This window comes from Manis pentadactyla, chromosome 6 (genome assembly GCF_030020395.1).
Source record: "Manis pentadactyla isolate mManPen7 chromosome 6, mManPen7.hap1, whole genome shotgun sequence".
Taxonomy (NCBI): Eukaryota; Metazoa; Chordata; class Mammalia; order Pholidota; family Manidae; genus Manis; species Manis pentadactyla.
This window is the reverse complement of record NC_080024.1, coordinates 112900255-112924208: the sequence shown is the minus strand read 5'-3', so window position 1 is coordinate 112924208 and position 23954 is coordinate 112900255. Positions and strand designations below refer to the sequence as shown.

General features: G+C 37.4%; 1 long non-coding RNA gene across 2 annotated transcripts in view; it reads left to right on the top strand.

The window, feature by feature from the left end:
• The first annotated feature begins 15902 nt into the window (after positions 1 to 15902).
• Positions 15903 to 23954, top strand: part of LOC130684140 (uncharacterized) — a 191518-nt gene continuing 183466 nt past the window's right edge. For both annotated transcript variants that reach the window (XR_008998305.1, XR_008998306.1), the window contains exons 1-2: positions 15903 to 15985; positions 16320 to 16419. This is a non-coding gene — a long non-coding RNA (uncharacterized LOC130684140). The remainder of the gene's footprint in view (positions 15986 to 16319; positions 16420 to 23954) is intronic.

The following is a 23954-nucleotide window of genomic DNA, read 5'->3' as shown; positions in this document are numbered from 1 at the left end:
ATGGACATTCTTGTACATGACCTTGGGAGAATTATATTAATTTCTGTTGGCTATATACCTGGGAGTGGAATTGCTAGTTCAGAGGAGATGAGTACAGTCTTAGTGTGTACAATAGTAAATGAGAGTTCGAATTGCTTCACATCTTATCTAGTACTTGGTGTTTTTTTCTTATTAACTTTAATCATTTTGATGGCTCTGTAGTGGTAGCAATTTGGGATTTTAGTTTGAATTTCCCTGATGACGACTGAAGTGAAGAATCTTTTAAAATGTTTACTGACCACTTGTATATCTTCTTTTGTGAAGTGTCCATTCAGAGCTTTTGGCAATTTTTCTACGGATTGTCTGCCATTATTTCACTGATTTGTAGGAATTCTTGGTATTTTCTGGATAAGTACTCTGTTTGACATGTGTATTGCAGATATCTTCTGCTCTTTGAGTGCCTTTTCACTTTTTTAATGGGGACTTTTAATGAACAGATGTTAATTTTAATGTAGTCTAGTGTATGTACTTTTTTTATATGGTTGGTACCTTTTGATATATTGTTCAAAAAGCTTTACCTAAAGTCATGAAAATATTGCCGGTATTTTTTTTCTAAAAACCTTAATTATTTTACCTTTTATATTTGGATGTACAGTATATCTGGAGCTCCTTCTGGTGTATGGGTCAGGTAGAGATCAGATTTTTTTTGTGCCATGTAGATATCCAGTGACCAACATCATTCTTTCCTATTGTACACCCTATTGGAGTTCCTTATGTCAAATTGTTTCACTTTTGTCATCAGTTGTGCCTGTCTCTGAACTCTAATCTGTTTTCCTTTCTGTCGTGTTGGCTGTCATAGTTTACACTGTAGCTTTATGATGTCTTGATACATGGGAGTATAAATAAGCCTTCTAGATGTGTTCTCCTTGGCCCTTCCCATTTCCATATAAGTGGTAGGATAAGTTTACCGATTTCTTGGAATAAAACCATATACATATATTAAGATTTTTATTAGATTGTATTGAATCTGTAGGTTGTTTTGGGGAGAAATGTCATCTTGGTAGTAATAAACTTCCCAATCCTTATATATGGAATATTTTTTCATTTACTTGAGTGTTTAAAATTTTTTCTCAGTACTGTTTTGTAGTTCTTAGTATACAGATCTCATTTATCTTTTGTTAAATTTAGCATTAGATCTTTAACATTAATGCCACTGTAAATGATGCTTTAAAATTTCACTTTAAAATTTATACTAATTTACAGAAACAAAAGTGATTTTTTACATTCACCTGTATACAGTAATTTTGGTAAGTTCATTTATTTCTAGTAGTTAGTTGGTTTTCTTTTAGATTTTCTTGTGTTTGGAATTATTTTGCCTGCACATAATAATTTTATTTTCTTCCTTTCCAGTCCTTAATGCTTTTAATTTCTTTTTCTTGCATCATCATACTGGTTAGGACATCTAGTAAAATATTGATAGGCATAATAGTGGACATTTTGCCTTCTTTGCTATCCCAGGAGAAAAGCTTTCAATAATGCACCATTAAATTTGTTCAAGATTTACTGTAAATAATCTTTATCAGAATTAGACAGATTCCCTTCTCTTCCTAGTTTGATAAATTTAAAAAAATCATGAATTGGTGTTGCATTATGTCAGCTGCTCTTTTTTGTATCTGTTAGGATAATCATGTCATTTCTTCTCCCTTTTGGAAAGGATTTTTGCATCTATGTTTTTTGTAAAAGATTGGGCTGTAATTTCTTGTAATGTCTCTGTCAGGTTTTGATACTAATGTTATCTTGGTCACAGAAAATAGAGTGAGAAGGTTAATTCTTTCCTGTTCTCTGGAAGAGTTTATGTGAGCTTTGTATTTCTTTCTTAAATATTTGGAAGAATTCACCAGTGCAGCTATGTGGGCTTAGAGCTCTTTTTGTAGTAAGGTCTTAATAAAGGATTCATTTTCTTTAATAGGCAAAATAGTACCCAGATTTATAATTTTTTCTTGATTTAGTTGAATAGGTTTTCATTTTTAAGAAACTTTTATTTAAATTGTCAAATTTGTTAATGAAGTTATTTATGAAATGCTTTTATTATCTTACTAATACTCTGTAGCTATGTTCTTATTCCCACCTGATATTTCAATTTGTGTTTTCTGTGTTTCTCTTTATCTGTGTTGCTATAAGTTTATCCATAATTTTCATTAATCTTTTGAAAGAATAATCTTTTGGTTTCATTGAGTTTTTCTATTATACATTTGAATCTGATTTCATTGATTTTTGCTATTTAAAAAATTTTTCCTTCTGTCTTTTTTGGATTTGATTTCCTGGTCTTTTTCTAGCCTCTTGATAAACCATTTATGGCTATAATTTCATTCTAAGCACCTGTTTTAGGTGTATCTTACAAATTCTGATATGACATATCTTAAGTATCATTCAGTTAAAAATATTTACATATTTTTGTGATTCATTCTTTGGTCAATGGATTGCTTAAAGTGTATTTTTCAGTTTGTAGGCATTTGAGGATTTCCTAGTTGAATATTTCTTATCGACTTGCAGCCTAATTCCATTGTGTTCAGAGAATATATTCTGAATGATTATGGTAACTTGAAGTTCGCTTTATGACTTAGCATGTAGTTAATTTTCATAAATGTTCCATGTGCATTTGAAATGAATTTGCATGTTATCTTTGTTGATACAGTGGTCTGTAAATGCCCAAATTTGTTAATTGTGTTGTTCATGTCTTCTGTATCCCTAATGATTTTGTTTGGGAGGACTGGAGGATTTGGTTGTTCTTTAAACTATTGAGAGTGTGTTTAAGTCTCTAATGTTTTGGGATTTGTCAATTTCTTCTTTTAATTCTCAATTTTTGCTTTACATAATTGGATGCTCCATTTTTGAATGTACACCAATTAAAAATTGTTATTTCTTCCTAATTAATGCCTTTATTTTTATGAGATGTCTTTTTTTTTTTTATCTCTGGCAATATTTCTTTTTTTATGATATTAGCATATCTTCATCATTTTTTGTGTTTTCACAGTTTGTCTTTTTACATTAAAACATGAAAGCAAAAAACCTGTTCTATATCCTTATATTTAAGGCATTTCTCCTCTGTGCAGCATATAAATGGGTTTAGTGTTTAGATTTCTTAAAACCACTCTGGTTAGGTCCATGTAATTAATGACTTGCATTCATATCTCTCACCTAGTATTTGTATTCTATTTTGTACACCCTTTTGACCTGACACTTAGGTATTCTTTTACTAGCCTTTTTGTAGTTACCTTAGGGATTACAAATCTGTATCCTTACTTTATTACAATATATTGTAATATATATTGTAAATAAAGCAACATATTAGTTTGCTTTCCTCCCACTTTCTTAGAAAATGTTAATTACATTTGGCCCCCTACCTTTTATGTTACTGTTGATATACATGTTAGTTCCAGACCATATGTAAAACTCAGAAGACCTTAGTTTTATTATTAATTAATATTAATTTTTATTTACCTACATACATATCTTTACTTTTTATCTTTTATTTCTTACTGCATTTCTGTGTTCTGTTAGGGATAATTTTTCTTTTACCTAAAGAAATTCTCCTCTTACTCCTCTTTTTAGTATATATACTACCAGTGGATTCACTCAGTTTTTACTGGTCCCAAGACATCTTTGTTTCATCTTATTTTTGAAGAATATTTCCATCAGTATAGGAGTTTTGGTTGGCACTTACTTTCTTGTAGCATTTTAATGATGTCATCCCACTGTCTTCTGTCTTTCACTCTTCCTGTTGGAAGGCAGCTCTCTGTCTCATTGTTGGTCTTTGGCAGTAATTTGTTCTCTCCTCTCCACTTGCCTACTTTTAAGATTTTCTGTTGTATTAGCCCTCTTATTATCATGGGCCTAGATATGGATTTTTACAAATATTTATCTTACTTGGAGTTTGGAGAGCTCCTTTTATTTAAGCAATCTTTTTACTGAGTTGTGACATATACATGTGAAATTGTATGGAATGTGTTTTTCTTGATTTTCCTCTAAGTGTACTGATCTGCCATAAAGCACTTCATTCTCTTTGGATGTCTTCGATAAAAGTTTCACAAAGTAGACACAGGTGTGCATCCAGCCATGATATTGTGAAACAGAAATTACCTGCACTTCTAAAACCTTTTCTTTTATCTCCTTCTAGTTATTATCTTCCAAGGGTAACAGCTATCTTGACTTCCAATGCTTTTGGTTAGTTTTGCCTAGTACTGAACTTCATGTAAACAGAATTGTATGGTGTTTACTCATGTTACTAGCTTCATCAGTTAATACCATCACTTGTGAGATTTGCCCAGTAGTTTTAGTTTGTCATTCTCATTATTGTATATTGCTTGTTTTATCTGATAGCTATACCATAATTTATCAACTCTCTGTTGATGAATACTTTATTATTAGAAGTCTACTATGAATATTCTTATGTGTGTCTTGTTTCATATTTTTCTGCATTTATGTTACAAGGATATTGTTCTTAGGTCTTAGAATATGCATATGTTCAGTATTAATAAATATTCACAGAGCTTGGACAATCTGTAGTTTGATATGTTTCATCAGTTTTGGAAAATTTCTGGCAATTTTCCCTTCAAACATTGCTTTTGGTTCTCATATTCTTTCCCTCTTTGGGACCCCCAGTTTCATTTTAATTCTTATCACTCTTACCAGTGTATCTTTTAGGCCCTTTTTCTGTATTTCCCATTCTTCCTTTCTGTTGCTTCAGTTTGGTTATTTTCTCTTGGCTTGTCATCCAGATTACTGCAGTATCAGTCTGCCATGAATTTATCTACCAGTGGGCTTCACGTATTATATTGTCCAGTACTAGAATTTCCATTTAGTTATTTTTATATATTACAGATATCTGGTGGCCTTCACTATCTTTTCATCTATTTTCACATCTTTCCTTAATTTTTTGCACATATTAGTCATAATTATTTTAAAATTTTTGACTCTTAACACTGATAAATGTGTTACCTATGGGTCTGCTGTGGTTTTGGTCATACTTTCTTTTATCTTATGCATAGTAATTTTTGAGTGAATGCGGATTCAGTTGTGTGTGAAAAGTTGTTGAGGCTCTGCATGTTACAAACTGATACTATCTTCCTCTAGAAATGGTCTACTCTTTCCTCTGAGATGCAGAAAAATTTGGAATTAATCATTTTAATCTAGCTGAGTCAAAGTTAGGTTAGAGTTTTTGTAAATCTCAGTCTCTCTGTTGGTCCCTATTCCTTAGGTATAGCCTTTGGGACTTTAACTGAGAATCTGTTCTGTTTACCTCTTCTCCTTGTTTAGTCTTTAATTCTGATCTTTGTCTTCACAGTACTTCAGAGACTTTAGAAAACTCTATATTGGTTATAGATTCTATGGCTTAACTTTTCACTTTTAGCCTTGCTGCATATCAGTGTAAAAACAGGTCATGCATTTGAGGGACTTCAGGTCTCTGATTCTGATCCTGTAGCCTCACAAGACCATTAAATGAAGAACTTATATATTCCTTCATATGAGCAAGTATAATCAGGACAGTATGACGCAGCTGTTTTCACCTCTTGTCTCTCTGAGGTTCCCTCCCTCCTCCCTCCCTCACAGCCTCCTCCCTCCCTCCATCATCCCGCACAGCATCCTCCCTCCCTCCCTGCCACCCTTTTCCCTCCCTCCCTCCCTCCCTCCCTCCCTTCCTTCCTTCCTTCCTTCCTTTTGTAGACTTTCTAGTTGTTATTACTTCCATATCTCTGATGCCTTTTTTACTTAATATTTTATTTAGCTTTTTATGATGGTCCTGAAGGAATTATTGGTCTGTCATAAACTACTTTATTTACTTTAGTGTCTTCTATAAAGATATATTTGCAAAATTGAATGACTGACAGCACAGTCAGACCTATATTTTAATTTAATCATTTAACTGCTAAATTTGATTTAATAAGTGAATGTGATGTATTAGGAATTGAAGAATGACTACATATGGCCTTTGGAAGAATAACTTAAACTTGTTAGGGGATCTTTGAGGCATTTTATTAGAGAAAAAAGAAACATACTTTTTTAAACTGAGGTGTAGTTGAAATACAATCTTATATTGGTTTCAAGTATACAAGAAAGTGATTCCACAGTTACCTATATTATTAAATCCTCACCCACACTAGTGCAGTTGTTTTTAGTTTGTAAACACCTATTGATGAAATTCCAATTCCATATATTTAGTGTGCTGTGAGAGCATACTATTTTTATATCTAAGAGAGCAATTGATTTCTGAGTCATCAAGCCTTATTAGAGAGACAGATTTTGGAGAGACAAAGGTAAAACCTTAATGGTTCAGGAGAGGTGTTAGTACCTGCTTTTTTCATGTTGTTGGGGTTATATTTTCCTTTCAGTGATTTTGGCTGTATACAAAAGGGGACATTTCAGAGATAAATGAAATTCTCTTATTTAACTCCAAGCACAGATTTGGCAAAGCAAAGATACAAAGACATATGTCAAAAAAGGGTTAAAATTGCATGACTTGTAAGGAAATCAGCTTATGTCTTTTTTCACTAATCAGAGATCAATCTCCTTGACCCAGAACAAACCATACCTTGTAAAAACTAGCAGGTAGATATACTATATATGACCTTTCTGTAGAAACTATTGAATGTCTTCTAATATTAGACACTATTGAGTATAAGCTGTTCTATTATTTTAAGGTCCAATGGTAAGAAAAAGCAATGCCAAATAAACAATTATGTTTTTACATCACTAAGAATTGATATTTTATTGAAAGAACTCATCTCTACTTACTTAAAAATATATTTTTATTATTTATTACTCTTGTACATACTCAAAAAGGAAAATATTAGTTTAAGAAGTTGGATCGGGCTTTTCTGAAACTTAGTCCCCTTCAGAGTCCAGGTCTACTGAAGCACTTCAGATTCACTCATCATGGCTTGTGTTTTCCCACATAGTATTATTGGCCTTTGTGCCCTCAGGAGTGTTAATGTTGAACTATTTCTTGAAAGAGTGTTTCAGTATTGTCTCCGAGATTTTCTTTCAAGCTGTTGTCATATGTTCTGATCATTTTGATGGTGCCATCAAATTGTTTATGTGACAACTGGGCCCTTATCCCCCACGAGGTGCACCCAGATCTGTGCATGGGCAGGCAGTGATAATTACTTAAGAACTGCTACCTGGCCTGCAGCACTGCAAGACCATCTTGATTTCAGATGTGTTTAAATGCACAAAATGTGTTTTGTTATCAGTCAAACATGTTATACATTGGCATGTATTATGGACACTTAATATCTGGCTATACATAATATGTTCTGTATTTCTGGCCACAGATTTATTTATCTTCTGGCAGACAGAATGGAGAGAAAGGATGAGTTTTAGTATACTGCTTGACATTAATATATGATATTCAGGGGCTATGGGAGAGATAATTTTGACATCACTGTGTGACTAGAAACATAAAGAGGTACAAGAGACTCTGAAAGTGGATGATAGAAAAAGTATATTATATTTCCATTGATTTGCCGGGGAGATTTTTGTAGTCTCTTCTCATGTAGCTAGAGTTATGCTCAGAGTGATATAAATACATATGCTAGCATCACTGCTCACCTCACTCTTGCCCCTTCCTTGCATGCTAATCTCTTATTCATAAACAATTAGATGCTTTGCTTGCACAAAAATCTCACCTACTATTGTCTCTACACCTTCCAAAACCATTCATTATCATTATTGTTGATTCGTACTCTTTCAACACTTTGATGCTTTTATTTTGTTCCATCTCTTAATTTCTCTGAAATTCTAAATGTCATATTTTCTTAAATATCAAATAATTAACAGTAATTTTGTTATTATTGTTTATAATTTTATGAGGTCTTTTAATGTGGCTGAAAGAGCTCTAAGGCATTATAATACCCAGACTGGATTCAGAGAGGACAGAGTTAGAGTAATGTTGGGATCATAATCCAAATCTGTCTTAGTATATTAAACTGGAGAACCATTTAGAGAGCAGTTGTCCTCTTGCTGTTGCTGCTCCCACTATTGCTTTTTGCTTCTAAAATTCTAATTAGTCTGGGCCCTTTTAGTTGCAAATGACAGAGGGTCCAACTCCAACTGGCTTAAGTAGAAAGGGATGCTATTAGCTCATAAAACAAGACATCCTACTGTGGTGTTGGATCCGGTATGGCTGGATCCAGGGCCTTGTCACTCTCAGCACTTTGTTCTGGCTTCTTCTTTGTTAACTTTGGTTTCAGTGAAGTTCATTTTTACTTAGTGGCCTCTGCCGCTCCTGACTTACTTGTTCTAACTTAACTATCTCACAAGATATGTTCTCTTGCACAGTATTTCCAATCAGACTCCTGGAATCAAATCTCCATGGATTTTCTTAGTTTTCATATCTATCCCTGAAGCAATTACTATGGCCAGGAAATGGATTTTATTGAGTTAGTTCTTTCCATGTTACTTATCCTGAAACTATGTGGATTCCGAATGACACTCCCTGAAGTGAAAATCAAGTAGCTGGACAAAGAAGGAAGATGTTGGTCTAGCTTAACCAATGGATTCTCCACTTAAGCATTAACCGAGTGGTCTTCAGCATTTGTCAACTGTTTATCTCATTTGAGTAAGAGGGGAAGTAAAAACTATAGTAGTGAAGCTGGAGCTGGATCCAGGGAAATAGATCGCTGATCTCAACCCTGACTCTTTCAGGCTTGTAGGATAACATTACTTCCTTTCTTCAAAACTATGTCAATCAAATCAGATGGGCAAAAAGCTGATGACGCACTAGGGAGGCAGTGTCAGGGTTGGAAATCTCCTTCCCTAGGAGTCAGGAGTCCCAGATGCTACTTTCAGCTCTGAGAATGTGTCATTTTTCTGATAGATTGTGAGCTCCTGGAGGAGAGAGACTGGGCTTGATCTTGTTTTTTAAATGTTTCATCTAAAGTTTCTTTTTAGTCTCTCCTTCTATGTCTCCTGTCATATATATGTTGGGGCCTGTTACCTTCTGTGTCTATTCTCGTTCAGTATATGTTTGTGTGCATATGTATGTGTAATTTATATATGTTTATACATACATATGTATAATGTATATACATGTATGATACATACACAGTATATATGTATATATAATTTCCACTGTCAAACACAATATACTAGAGGCTAAAGAATTAGAAAATAAATAAGTGACTTCTTGTCAAGATGGTCAATTGAGTAGATGTAGAAAAAAAAGACATATTAGGAAAATAAAACAAATGTATTTGTATTACACAGCTGAGCTTGGATAATTTAAAAGGGAAAGTCTTTAGATGCCAGAAATAAAGATAAAATTGAGTAAACAAATCATATATACCCATTAGGGACTTTGCATTTTATTCCTGCGTGGGTATAGGATCTGCTACCTTAACTGCAAGCATGGTTTTGAGTTGCAAATTGTCTCTTCTCTACAGAGCTTAGACAAAGAAAATGTCCTAACTTTGAATAATAAACCTTCACTCACTGACCTATGTAGTAGCACAGAAGAGGTTCATCTCCACTAAAACATTGGTGGAAAAATAATCACCACAAAATCATAAACCTAAATCTGTACTACACAAAGGTGGCTGCATTGTCCCATGCCCAGCAATGCAGAAAGCTCAAGCAGCGGTGGCAAAACTGCCCCCTGGCAATGTCTCAAACACCTGGGACACTCCCAGAACTCATAAGAAACTCCCTGAAGATGAGCTCACAGAATAAAACTACAGAATACACAAGTAAACCCATGAGAGTCAGCGACAACTCTGTGCTGGCTATCCAGATTTAATTATAATAATATTTTGCCATATTTGCTTCCATTTTCTAAAAGGACTGAAAGCATTATAATTGGTTGAAGTCTCTTGTCCCCAAACCTATTATCTTCACCCTTCCTGAAATGTAAGTACTATGCTATAGTTTTGTGTTGTTCTCAGTTACATCTTTATATTTTGAGTGGATGTCTATGAATCTGTAAGCAAATATTACAGAAATATATTCTAGAGATTTTGTTCAAATCTGTTTTAGAAATTTATCTGTGATGGAATATACCTAGCTCATGTATTTTATGTGCTGTTTATTATCTTTTTTTGACTGTATCACAATTATGTATCCATTTTCCTATTGATGGGTGTTTTGAGTATTACCAAATTATTCTTATTATAAGCAGTGCCACAATAAACATGTCCTTCTTGTACATGTGCTAGTTTTCCTATGTGTCTAGAAACATCTGGATTCAACTGATAGTTGTACCAGTTTACACTTAGCAATATGTGAGAGTTATTGCTGCTTCACATTCTAACTCTTGATAAAATTTACCTTTGCCATTAAATGCATGGGTGTAAGAGGATTTTATTTTCGGTATGCATTTCCTTGTTTCTTTCTGAGTCTTTCATAGATGTTAAGTCTTGCATATTCTTCTGGCAGATGCCCTTTTGCTTAAGAGAACCAGAGTCACTTTCTCTCACTTGTGATTTTTGTGTCCCTGTTGTCTTTTGTCCTTGCTCAGATTTCACTCAGTGGAGCTGGAAATGCTGGGGTTCAGCTAATGCCCTGTGTGTGTCAAGCAGTATGGAGGAGGCTTATGACCCTGGTTCAGTATAGACTTCTCCTTCCTTGTGAATAGTGTGGTCTAATGAAGGTAGGTAGGAGCATTGCATGTTCCTGGCTTATCTGCCTCTTGCGAACTGCACATAATTCATGCTTGTTCTGTAGTTTTCTTGTGATATCTTTGTCTGGTTTTGCAATCAGGGCAATACTGGTTTCATAGAATGAGTTGGAAGTATTACTTCCTCTTCTCTCTTTTTTTGGAAGAGTTTGTGGAGGATAAGTAGTAATTATTTGAATATTTGGTGTAAATTATCTGAGCCTGGGCTTTTCTTTTGGAAGTCTTTAAATTGCCATTTTTATCTCTTTTCTTATTATAAGCATATTCAGATTTTCTTATTTCTTCTTGAGTATTTTCAGCAATTTGTGTCTTTTTAGAAATTTAGTGTAAGTTATCTAATTTGTCAAAATACAGTTTTCATAGTATTCCCTTGTAGCCTTTTTAATTTCTGTAAGATCAGTATTGTTGTAACTTGTCTTATTCTGAATTTAGTAATTTGAATATTCCCTCTTTTTTCTTGGTCTGTCTAGCTAAAGATACGTCAGTTTGCTTATCTTACTGACTACACTTTAAATTGCCAAGTTCTTAAACTTTTTCATATCCAGTTCTTTTTGCTTTACTTACATATATTATGGTTCTTAATTTCTTGTTCATTTGTTAGGGACTTTTTTCTTTCATCTGTCTTTTTTGAGCATTCTAAACTTATTTATTAAAATATATTCATCCAAATTTTCTATAACTTAAATTTCACCAGGATGAAGTCTTCCCCCAGTGACTGGTTTTATTGATTATCTTTCTTAGCATTTGATTTCTTTTATGTATTTTTGAATTTTCATTTGGAAGCACACTTTGAGTAGGAGGACTTGGATTTTTCAGTCTGTGTGTTCCCATAGATTTTGGCTTTTTGATATTTGTGGTCACCTTCTACTCCCACTTCCTGGGGCCCGTTTCCTGGTCAGGAGTTTGTGTTGGTTCCTCCTGCCTTCTTAGAGCAGTTTTACAGCTCACCCCACCAGGCCCTTGTGACAGAAGTTCCATCTGGCTCCCATTCATGATTGCTGGAGCCTCCTGCCACTTCTGGGTTTCAAGGGGTAAACCTGGCTCCGTGTTCATCTTGTGTTGATCACAACTCCTAACTTCTCCTGCCTGTCTTTCCTTCTGGACCCAACAGACTCAAGGTTTTCAGCTTACTTGCCGCTTTGTTTTAATCTACTGCACATTTACAAAGAGGGTTATTTGGTGTATATTTTAATGGCTTTGATCTTTGTTTAGAGCAAAGGGTGTCTCAAAGCAGGGATAACAGTGCCGTCTCTGCAGGAAGATCTCAAGAGTGAATTTGTACAAACTTAATTGGCTTAAGTTTGGAGACTTCAGTATGGGACAAACCCTTTAAGTGATTCTATCTTACAAGGAGAGATAATGTTTATGTATGTTATTTAGCCACTAGGTACGTTTGAATGGAGTGTAGAATTTTAATGTTGTTTCAGAAAGAATTCAGACAGGCAGACCCAAAAACTGATGTATTAGAGTTTTTCCTGTGCTAATGTTGTCTGGGACTTGTGTCTTTGGTGCTGCTTCTGTAATGTGTGTGGGGTCGGGGGGAGAGAAGAAGAGGGGGAGGGGAAGAAAAGGGTTATGTTTCTGATTATCTGATTTTATTACAGTTATACTGGTGACAGAAAAGGATATTTGAAGATATGTCTGATAAAGTACCAATTTATAACATTTTGAGTTTCAGAAACCCTGTGTGATACCATTTGGGCTCTGAATCTTGGGACTTCCTGTGCTGTTGTCATAAAGCATTATGGGATACATATGAGTCACAATAAGTACATGACTAACTGTTAATTTGTTAAGATTCCCAAATAGATAATAAAGATAAAATTTTTTAAAAAAGGGAGAGTAGGTGGCTGCTCTGATGTAAAGTACAGTGATGATATAAAGCAACTAAGGAGATAAGCTATGCATGAGGGCCAGGGGTTCTCACAAAAACTTTAGTGTCAGTTTCTTACTTAGATCCTTGGATGTGGTAAGGATTTAGGTAGTGTACCTGGATGGTTGAGTCTCAGGTAACTAAATTTACAAGATAGCCAGGAAAACTGCAACATAGGGTAGTGTTGGATGAAGGACTGTAGACTTGTACTACCTGGGTAATTGTTTCATAACCTTGGGAAGTTACTTATCCCCTTGGTATTTCTTAATCTGTGAATTGAGTTTGATAATGGTACATATTTTCTTGGGTTGTTCTAAGTATTGATTGAAAGTCTATATGTAGAGGCATTATGCCTATACCAGCTGTATGTGAGTACTCAGGTAATATTAGCTAAGTACTAATACCAGTAAAGGGGAGCAATAATTCACACAGTGGTCAAAATGCCTCAGTTGTAATCATTTATTAATTTATTTGAACACTACTCTGTGTTATTAACATTGAATATCAACTGGATGAATAAATTTTAGCCTGGTAATAGTGACTATATGATTTATTGTTTAAACTGTTGCAGTTTTGGGAGTGAAAGGCAGTGCTGTTAATAATCATTACCAGGATAGGTGGCATGAGGCAGAACTATACTGGGTTATCCAAGGAATATGGCTACTCTAGTTATCTCCCTTTCTAGGATATCTTATGAATCATTCTTATATATTCTGCAAAGTACCTGTGACTATATTGATGATAATAGGTAATCAATAAATGTTTTTTGAAAGAACTGCCAAATAGTAACTAAATATAGGCAGACAAGTGCATTGTTTTTGTAGTTTATAGACTCCTTTAATTTGAAGTATTGAATTTGTTCATAAGCTTTCTAAATTATAATCTAATTTGTCTGCTTATTTAGGAGGTCACTAAGACAAGTGTTTGGCAATGTGCAGACATCTCCTAACCATGAAGGGAAATCAAACTGATTAAGAGGATTAATTTGAAAAATCAGTGCCCTATTTCCAAATTTTCTACAGATACACAAATCACATACATATGTTACCTGTCTTTTTTCTAAATATAAAATATTATTTAGAAGGTTAGTTAATTAAAATCATTTGCAACGACTGTCTGTTCTAGTTTTGGATGTTGTCACAAAGCTGAGGTGCACTGGTGTGTAGCTCTGCTCCATCACTGCCCACCTTTCATTCCCCTAGGTGATAGATTTTTTAAATGTATTTTAGAATGTGCTGTTACTCTTCCTTGTTTCTAAAATTATTTTGTTTCTTCAAAACTCAGCAAGGAAGCATGTGGCTGATGTGACACTGGGGGCCCCTGATAGACCATGTATCATGGACAATCAGAATAATCCAAATATTTTTATACTAAGGATATCAGGTTAAATATATATCAAATGTATTCTAACCAACATCCTGAGAATTGACATTTGAAGAAATTATATAAAACCCACCTGTCGGTTTGTCTGTGTGTCAGTCTGTCAGCTGTCTATCTATCTATCTATCTATCTATCTATCTATCTATCTATCTATCTATCTATCTATCCATCCATCATCTATCTATCTATCTAATCTATCTCTCCATCTCTCTATCTGTCATCTTGTATCTACTTACCGTCTACTTCCTTTAACTTTTCTTTGATGGAATATTCTATTTGATTCCTTTTTCATCTGGCAGCAAAATCGTATATGAGTCTAGGTATCTGGTATATTTTTGCCTTATCATTTCTAAATCTAAATGGAACCCAAATGTTACAAGTTGTACTTTGAAACTTCTCAGTGTAAAATATTTAAATCTTTTTTTCAATGCATAATATAAATTCAAGCTTCCTTCTTTTTAAAACAGAGTTAATTGAGATAATTATCAGGGATTAGTAAGACAGATTGCTTAGATGGCAAGGAGAAAAGCCTCAGTAGCCAGATGATTTCAGCTTGACAAGCTGTGGCTTATTATTAGTTGTGAAATGCAGGCCAGACTTGGTAATGCTAGTGTTTTGTGCAGTTACACTTTGCTAAAGGCATCGAGTCCAAACTGTTCATTTGCATAGATGTTCAGAGCATTAACTAGGAGCTAGGCATAGTAAATTGTATTTACATGCTACAAAAATGAATGTAATGTTATTGAATTTAGTCGGTAAGTGCCTGTCTTAAAGACATAAATAAATATCAACTGACTAGAAGCAAACAGATGAGGAAGTTGTTTTTTTTTACGTTAAAAAAGGGGGAAAGGAGTTGTTAAGCTTGAGAACCAGGCTCACCTAATCATGCAGCACTCTAAAAGGAGTAACGTGGATGGGAGTTGCTACCATCAGACTTGAGGTCAAGGCTTCTTTGTAATTCAGAGGTGCCTTTATGCAATTCAGGGCAACAAAAACTCACCGAGAGTCGCTGTGAGACACACTTTGTAGGCAATGGAAAAATGAAGATTGGTGATTCACAATCTTGGTCGTCAGCATGCTTGTAGCTTCATAAGGGAGGATGTGTCTGTGAATTAAAAATGCAGTGTAGTGTTGAATGCTGTGGCAAATACGAGCACAGGCACAGTTATTTTTGGTAAGACACCTGGTCCATTGGGAGCAGAAGGTAAACAAGGAAAGCTTTTCTCAAGGATATGAAGTTTCTTTTAGTTGAATTAAAAAATGTTTAGTAGATTAAAAATCAACAAAATCTGGAGACAGAGTGCGGGTTGTGATGTGAAGTATGGAATGACGGCAATTCCCTGGTCTCTGGCAAAATCGTCGTGGCCAAAAGTCATTCGCCCAAAAGGTGTCTTGGTTTGAATTAGAAAAAGATGTGTTTTCTTCCTGGCAGATGTAATCCCACGGCAGTGGCAACGGCGTGTGTGCAGAGCCCAGGGGTGGATTTCAGCTTCCACTTGCCCCTTGGCTGGTGCTCTTGTGCACTGCACAGTCTGAACAACTGTGTGGGCAGATGTGAGCAAATGGGTGGCCAATCATGTCATTAATGCATACAGGAGATGAGAGTAGAACTGGGAGGCAATGAAAGGGGAAACCATGAGCTCAGTGGTGAATATGTTGTATGATTTAGGGTCACTGTTTAGGTGGAAATATCAAGGAAGAAGTTGGATATATGGATTCTAAAACATTGGGCCTACAGATGATTTAGTTGTATTAATTTTTTTAAATTACCTGTCAGTTATAGTTAAAATTATTCAAAGTGAATGACCTTTTGAGTTATAACTCCAGTGGTACTCATGTATTACTAGTGGTTGGTTGTCCCAAATTGTTAACCTGCTGTATCAAAAAACTCATTCCAAATAATTTTTCAAAGAATGTCTACAATTTTTTATTAATGTACTGAAGAAGATCATGAGTCATGATAAATAGGATTGGTAAAAATTTTCTTATTTTCTCTGTTCCAGGTTGCTGTGTTATGCTGTGTGTGGCTAAGACCTCTTACCAAGAATACCTTTGCTTTGACCCTTGTGGACAATCAGGCCGTGTGAGTACTGAAGCTGTACAGGCAGACTGAAGTGAATCTTAATTGGTTAGGACAGCTAAGTAAAAAGCTGGGAATTTTGTGATAGATAAGACCAAAAGAAATAATATCTATTTTCTTTGTGATATAAATTCTAGAAAGCTCATTTCTTTTCCCCACTCCTTTATTATTATACCAGAGGCTGTAAAATCAACAGTAAAATTTTTATGTCAGTTCATTTATCAGGGTACTTATGATAATCAGCTATAAGACATATAATTGAAAGTACTATTTGGGGTTTGTTTTTGTAATTTTAAAGGGGCAAAACCCTACAACTTCCTCTGTGGCACTGTTCTAGAGAAACCCTAAGGAGTGCTACAGCGGCAATGAAACAACCCAACAGAGAGAGGAAGCTGAGCCTGGATTCCAAAGAGCATTGGAATCAGGATGGATGCTTGGTAAGATGTTGATTCCTGGACCGTTTTTGTGCACTCACTGTGGGAATTCACAATGTAATCACATGGTTCACATAACCACAGTAGAGGTGTTTTTTCGATCACCTAAAACTGGTTGCTTCTGTTTGAGTTTTACATATAGTGGTATAGAATATGTGTCATTAAAGTCTGGTACATTTTAAAAGGTAATCTCATTTTAAAGGTGAAGGGAGACCCTTTCTTTTAGAAAGATGGGGGTTATTGTTTATTTATTACCAGTTAGGGTAGAGATTGTGCACTGTAAGGGGTTGTATTTGTCAGGGTTCTCCAGAGAAACAGAACCAATAGGAGTAGTTGACAGTCTGTCACAATCTCTGTCCCTACTCAGTGATGGTGAATTATATGTATGTGTGTATATATGTAGGGGAGAGAGAGGGATTTATTTTCAGGAATTGACTCATGTGGTTGTGGGGACTGACATGTCTGAAATGTACACAGGAGGTTGGCAGGCCAAGACCAGAGAAGAGTAGGTGGTGCAGGCTCGCATCCAGAGGCATTCTGGAAGCAGAATTGGTCTGTCTTTTTTCTCAGAAGGTCTTCAAGTCTTAGGATGAGGCCCATCCACATTATGGAGGGTAATCTGCTTTATACAGAGTCTATTGTGTAAATGTTAAGCACGTCTAAAAAATACATCGCGGTGACATCTTGACAGTGTTGCTGTATAATGTGCATGCCTCCAGTTACCTGTGCTGTTTCCTTATGACAGGTCTTTGTATTCCTATGAATTTCGGGGTGGGCAAAAGGGATCAAGAGATCTCCATAGTGAGTGCTTTGGGGATGGTGGTGTGTTAGAGCATTCTCACTAACAACCTCATGGGCTCGCACCATCTATCTGGGCGTGGGTTTTGGGGTCTGAATGTGGGTTGTGGTTATGTGTTTACACATTAGAGTTGGTGAAATGACACAATGTCATACATTCTTTGGTTTGATGCCAGGTGGGGTGTGTTTTGATGAACTCCAGCATTAAATGAAGCATCATGTGTTGATCTGGTCTATGACTGATGTTAAGATGTTAAATATAAGTCTGTGTTAAGCTGTAGTACTCTTTCTTCAGGATCTGCCTCACTGGGAGGTGTGGTGTTTAATATGGGGCTGAGGTCCAGTTCCCCCTGAGGTCCAGATTGGTTTTATCTCATAGACCAGTTCATGAGAGTTGAGTGCTCTAAGTATATCCCAGAGAACTTGCTGTCTGAGAGGGTGCTTGGACCAGACTTGGGAAGGCCTGCATTTATCTCAACTTATGTGAGGGTGCCATTCTTAGCATTTTTGGTTTTCTGTGTCTGCCCTCTGAGGAGACTGAGTATTTGATGTGTTCAAAGTTGTCCTTGGATAATGGTTCACCAGCTTTGGTCTCTGAGCCAGTAGCATTGGCATTGCCTTGAGGTCTGTGATGCGAATTCTTGAGCCCCACTCCCAGCCTACTGAATCAGACACTCTGGGCGTGGGGATCAGCGTTTGCTATTTCACCAAGCCCCTCAGGTGACTCTGACACATACTCATGTTTGAGAACCAGTGTCCTGGGGAGACAGACATATCTTACATTCTAACAGTGCTATAGTTAACCAGTATTGATTGCTGCGTATTTCATAAAGTTTTTATTTTAATATTTGAGACCACTTCTTCTGTTGAGACATATTTTTTACCTTTTCTCATATCATTCCCCTTTAGACTGCTAACATTATTACCACTTGAGTTATCTTGCCCTGCAACATGAGTATTTAACCTTCTGTCTTTTCTGTATTGGCACAAATCCCAGTTTTCTCTTAAAGCGCAGCTTGATTTCTAATGCAATGTTGATGCTTTTACCATTTTTTCCATCCCACTTTGGGATTTTTCCCTTTTTTGAAGTGCTTTTTCCCTTTTGCAGAAGTGCTTAATGCTGTTTTAGTGTAGAGTTTTGTGTAGCTAGATTTCCAAAAATATCTGTTGAATGATGCTCCTGATGTTTAATGGCATCTCCATGCAAATGGACTTCTTTGATCAATGGTAAGAAAGTGATATTTCAAAGGGCCATATTACTAATTTGAGTTTTGAGGTGTTTGGAACATAAAATTATTTAAAGGATGTTCACATAGGGTAATTGAAAAGATATGCATTTAGAATGAATTCTGTATTGGATATCTTGGAGGTAGAGGTCTTGTCATTGTTTTCAATTGTGTGTAGTATTACATTCTGTGAATGTACCATAATTTATTAAATAGTGCCCTATTATAAACATTTAGTTGATTTTTATTTTTTGTTGTTACATACCATTTATAACCAGTGTTATTATTCATATGTCTTGATATACTTTTACATTTGATTCATAAATAAATCTTACCAGTAGAATTGTTATACTAAGGAGCATGTGCATTTAAAATTTTGGTAAGCCTTTCATATCATACTCCCAAGAGGTCACTCAATTTCTACCCTTTTTAACAGCATATGCAAGAGGGCCTCTTTTCCTTAGGTTTTATTGCTGTCTTATTATCTCTTTGTCTGCTGAAATCTCCCATGTGGATAAACTTCTGTTTAATGTGCTAGTCTCCATAGGGTTGCCACAGACTTGAACAGAGGTGTTTCCCTGTTCCTATTATGCTCTTAATATGTTACTCTTTTTCACAACATTCAGCCCAAAGACAAGTGTCATTTGGGTGCCATTTACTAGCCTTTCCCACCCACCTTTACAATTAACAAAGTATAGGAACAAGATATTTCAGCAAACAACATTTTTTTCATAGATGTTATTTAATAGATGTTTAGTGTGTATGTGGGTATTCTGGGCATAAAACCCCAAAGCCATATGTAGGCTGTAAAATTTCAAATTTCCTATATAAAAATGTAAGTTTCCCAAATAAAAAGGGAAATTTTATTTGACTCTACAAAAATAAAATGTATTGTCTCTAATTGTATATATTTCAAATATCTGATCCTGACTAATGTTAATTCCCATTCTTCCTCTCCCACTGAACCTCTTACAATTTACAAATGTATACCTAATTAGTGAATTATGAACTTTGAGAAACAGAAATATGAGGCAGTTATTCTCTAAAGGATCTTAGCATACTTGAGTAGAAGAGAATTAACTTACAAAGAATGATGCAATACAATGAAGTTGTTTTGCAAATTAGGGCTCTTAAGCACATTCAGCCTTCAGGGAAAGGTAGGACCCTTAGGAGCTCATGTCAACTTGAACAGTGAAGAGTATCTAAGAAACCCATATTTAATGCTTTATTTAATTTATTTAATAATATTTTTCATATGCATATTTGGTTCTATTGTAACAAATGTCTGTTAAATCCAACCTGGTAAAATGCAGAATGAGAGAATACAACTTATTTGCATTTTAACACCTGGATGCTCTCTAGGCAGCTAACCTTGAAAGATAAGATAGTTGAAGGGTCATAGCAGAGATCTTCTGGGCCAAGGAGGCAGCATGAGCAGAGGTATGGGGTTGGAAGCAGTTAAACATATATAGTATATGGTGACATTGTAATGACCTGTCTGATTGAGCAGATGTTGCTATTGGCAGTTTTGTAGAATTAGCTGGGGGTCAGGATATTTGGATTTTAGTCTTTGGCTCTAGTGATAATTATCTCTTTGATCAGGGACAAGCCCTTCACCAGACTGGGGCTCATGTTCTTTGTCTGTAGGATAAGAGTGTTAGATTAGAAGGTCTTTAATGGTCTTTCCATTTCAATAAGTTTAAGATTTGGCATGTAATGAGACAGTAAGTAAGATGCCTGAGGTGGATGTCAGTGGCCAGACTTAGCAGGTCTTGATGTCGGAACAGAGAAAGTTGTGCTTGATTCTGTGGTCACTGAGTTTGATATAGTGGCAGGGGTTCCACGTTTGACTTCAACTTGGGCAAAGGGTAATGAAATCTTTTTTGGATTATTTTTAAATAGATATTGAGAAAATGTTTAGGGTGGGGTTACTTTAGTTTCTTATTTTTCACTAGTACTTAACTTTTTATCAGTTTGTTGGCCCACACAGGATTGATACCAGTTTGCCATGGCCAATAGAATTCACTTATATCTGGAGGAACCACAGAAGGGTGATGTTTATAAAGTCTTCAGTTTTTTTCTCATTGTTTTTGCATAAGCCTTAGCAAATATGTTTTAAAATATACCTTGGATTTTGTTTTTATTTAGGTATAGTTAGGCTAGCAGATGAAGAGACAACTGGTGTTGAAGAGATAGTTTGTTACTTCGGAGCAGGATCATCGCACCATGCAGGATCATATGGGTCTGTCGGAGTCTGTCAGGAGGCAGAAGAAGTGAGGGGAAAGGGTAGACAAAAGCCTTCATTTTATTATTTACAGGAAGGAATGGGTGAGACAGGACAGGCAGGATAAGCAGGTTTAGGATTGTCTAGTTGGAATAATTTCAGTGGTCTTGGGTGTGAGGATTGTCTTGAGCTGTGATGTGCCTGGCCCTGGGGTTATTTAGTGCAAGCAGGATGATAGTGTCCCAGGCTGGGACATGTGAAGGACCTGATAAAAAGAAGTGAGTGGGTTATGAACTCAGGGCTAATTGGTTTGTGCAACAAAGGCATGATTACAGGTAAATTGTTGGCTATCTCTAGGAATCAGCTCACCCGGAGAGGGACCATCCCTGTCCGCAAGCCCTCTGTAGCCCCAGGAAGTGGTGTTCCCAGCCCAGGGTGATACCTGGCATAGTTGGCAGGAACGGTGCACCTGAAATCTGCCTTTGTGGCTGGGATGTTTGGATAGGCTCCCCCAGAGATGGTGGGGAGACACCCAGGAACCCCACTGTGGATGGGGGAGTTTCACCTGGGAGCCCCCTGTCGGGGGTGAGGCATCACCCATTATAGCTCAAGTGGGAAAACGTGTTCCCCGCCCGGGGTGAATAAACTAGTGAAACTGGTGAAGCCAAAAAAGTCTAGGGAAAGGATAAAGTGGGAGGAAACCATTTGCTGCTCACAGGAAGCCTGGCTCCTTTCACGCCCCAGCCGCTGCTCTCCCGTACCCATCTCTCTTCCATTCACTGTGCACTCGCCTCTCCCCCTGCCCTTTGGAGGAGCTCCCCAGGCACAGCCCCAGCGACTCACAGGTGCCAGACCGATGACAACCGAGGGGAGGAGAGGAGAACTTCCCTGCACCCCTTGTAAACACCTCCTGATAAGGAAATGGACTAAGGCCAGGTAAGAGATTCTGGAAGTATTGAAGTTTTACCCACAAGGGTGGGCATTCACCTGGGGATTCCCCAGTGGGGATTTGGTCTGGGATAAAGCCCTCCTAGATGAGTGGGCCTCCCGGAATTGGGGAAGGGGTGATGACACTGGAAGCTGTGGAATTAGCCTTCCATGAAATTAGTGACTGCTTAGGGGGCCTGAGTGGTCACAGGACACAGGAATTGTGGGATGGCTGTTTCTCACGGCACTGGAAAGAGTTACTGAGGAGAGACACGCACTTTAGCATTGCTGGAATAAGCTGGGAGATGAGTTGTGGGATGCTCTGAAAACGGAAAGGAAGCTATTAAGAACCAGGGTCATGCTGCTGAGAGACATGCTAGTAGTGAGGGAGGAGGCAGCAGGAAAATCCGAGCTGCAAGAGGCCGTGGGATAGGGGAAGGGATGAGTGGTGCCTTCAGCGCTGGAGATGGTAAAAGAGACATCAGGGGAGGAGGAGCTGGTGAGGGGGAGGGGGGGGAGCTGAGGGCAGAACTGTTGCTGAGGCCCTGCCCAAGGCTCCAGCGCCTCCTGTGTTAAAGGCCTACCCGGTTGTAATTAAGAAAATAAAAATGCAACAACCATGGGGTCCTCAGTGGGAGGAGTAGCCCCCTCCCCAGGTTGTGGAGCACTCCATGCTTGGTCCCTATACCCTGGATGAGCTGGTAGATTTGAGCATCCGGTTTCCACAGAAGCCCTCTGAACCTCTGGTACATGGCTTTTGCATCTTTGGGACTTAGGGATAGAGAGTACTTTTCTGTCTGGGTCAGAAATGGATAAACTCCCTGATAACTCATCCCTCCCTCCAGCAGCGGTTGGAAAATTACTGTCGCACCCTAGGGAATCATGCACTTCTGGACTGGCTGACAGCAGGCCTCGGGCAACCCATGAGTGAGGCTACTGGTAGTTCAGCATATCTGGGGGAGGTTGAAACAATAAAAGCACCGAAGGAAGTATGGGCTAGGACTGAAAGGAGAGGTTCAAAGGGCCCTGTGAAGATCTAGAGGACACAGATGTGGGTTGAATTGATAAAGGCCAGGGTAGTGAAAGAAAAACTTGATGGGCAGGCAGCCCAATAGAATCTTGTTAGAACTTTGGTACCAATTAAAGCCAGAGGAGTGGTTTCAGCAGCTTAAGTCCAAGATACGGAAACCAGAGGTAAAGCCCATGTCTGGCTTATGTGCCTGCAGGATATCCTGGGGGAAAGTACTCAACACTGCCTGAGCCCTCAGCCCCACAGGAGGGCTATTGGGTGTTGTGATTTGACTGAGTTGGAGGGCAAAGTTCCCCAACTGGGGGATGTGGTGGAGACTGGAGGCCACATGTAGAATTAGCAATTCATTGATCCCTCATGATTGTACAATGTTTCCTGGTGCTGGTGGACACAGGAGCTGAACGTTCTCTGATTTATGGCAACCCTGAGTGTTTTCCTGGGCCCCTGTTATGATAGATGGCTATAGGGGTAAGGCAGAAAGAGTGAGGAAAGCCCCAATCCCACTGGGAATAGGGCATTTACCTCCAGAGGAGTATACTGTGTACATTTCTTTCATCCCTGAATATATTTTGGGAGTCAATATCCTATAGGGCCTGTGGTTACAGACCACTGCAGGTGAGTTCAGACTGAGGGTACATGTGGTAAAGGCAGTTCTGAGGGGACATGCTAAGAACCCACCTGTAGCTCTGCCTGTATCTCAGTGGGTGACAAATACTAAGCAGTACAAATTGTCTGGAGGACACAAGGAAATTGGAGAAACTCTATAGAAGTTGGAGAAGGTGAGCATCATGAAGTCCACTCATAGTCCTTTTAATTCCCCAGTGTGGCCAGTGAAAAAGCTGATGGCTCCTTGCATATGACCGTGGATTACTGGGAATTGAATAAAGTCACACCCACTTTGCATGCTGCTGTCCTCTCTATAGCAGCTCTTATGGACACCCTCAGTCCTTAACTAGGGACGTATGTTCTCTGTCTATCTAATGCTTTCTTCTCTGACATAGCACAGGGAAGTCAGAAAGTTTACCTTCATGTGGGAAGGCCAGCAGTTGACATTCACTGTCGTTCCACAGTAGTACCTCCAAAGTCCCACCTTTTGTCATGGACTTCTAACCCAGGACTTGGTCACATGGAAGAAACTGCAAATAGTGTGACTGTATCACTACATTGATGATATTATGTTCACGTCTGATTCTCTTGTACATTTAGAAGGGTCAGTTCCTAGACTGCTGCAACGTCTGCAGAAGAAAAGATGGGCTGTGAATAGCACCAAGGTTCAGGGACCTGGTTTATCAGTAAAGTTCTTGGGGGTTGTCTGATCAGGTAAAACTAAAAT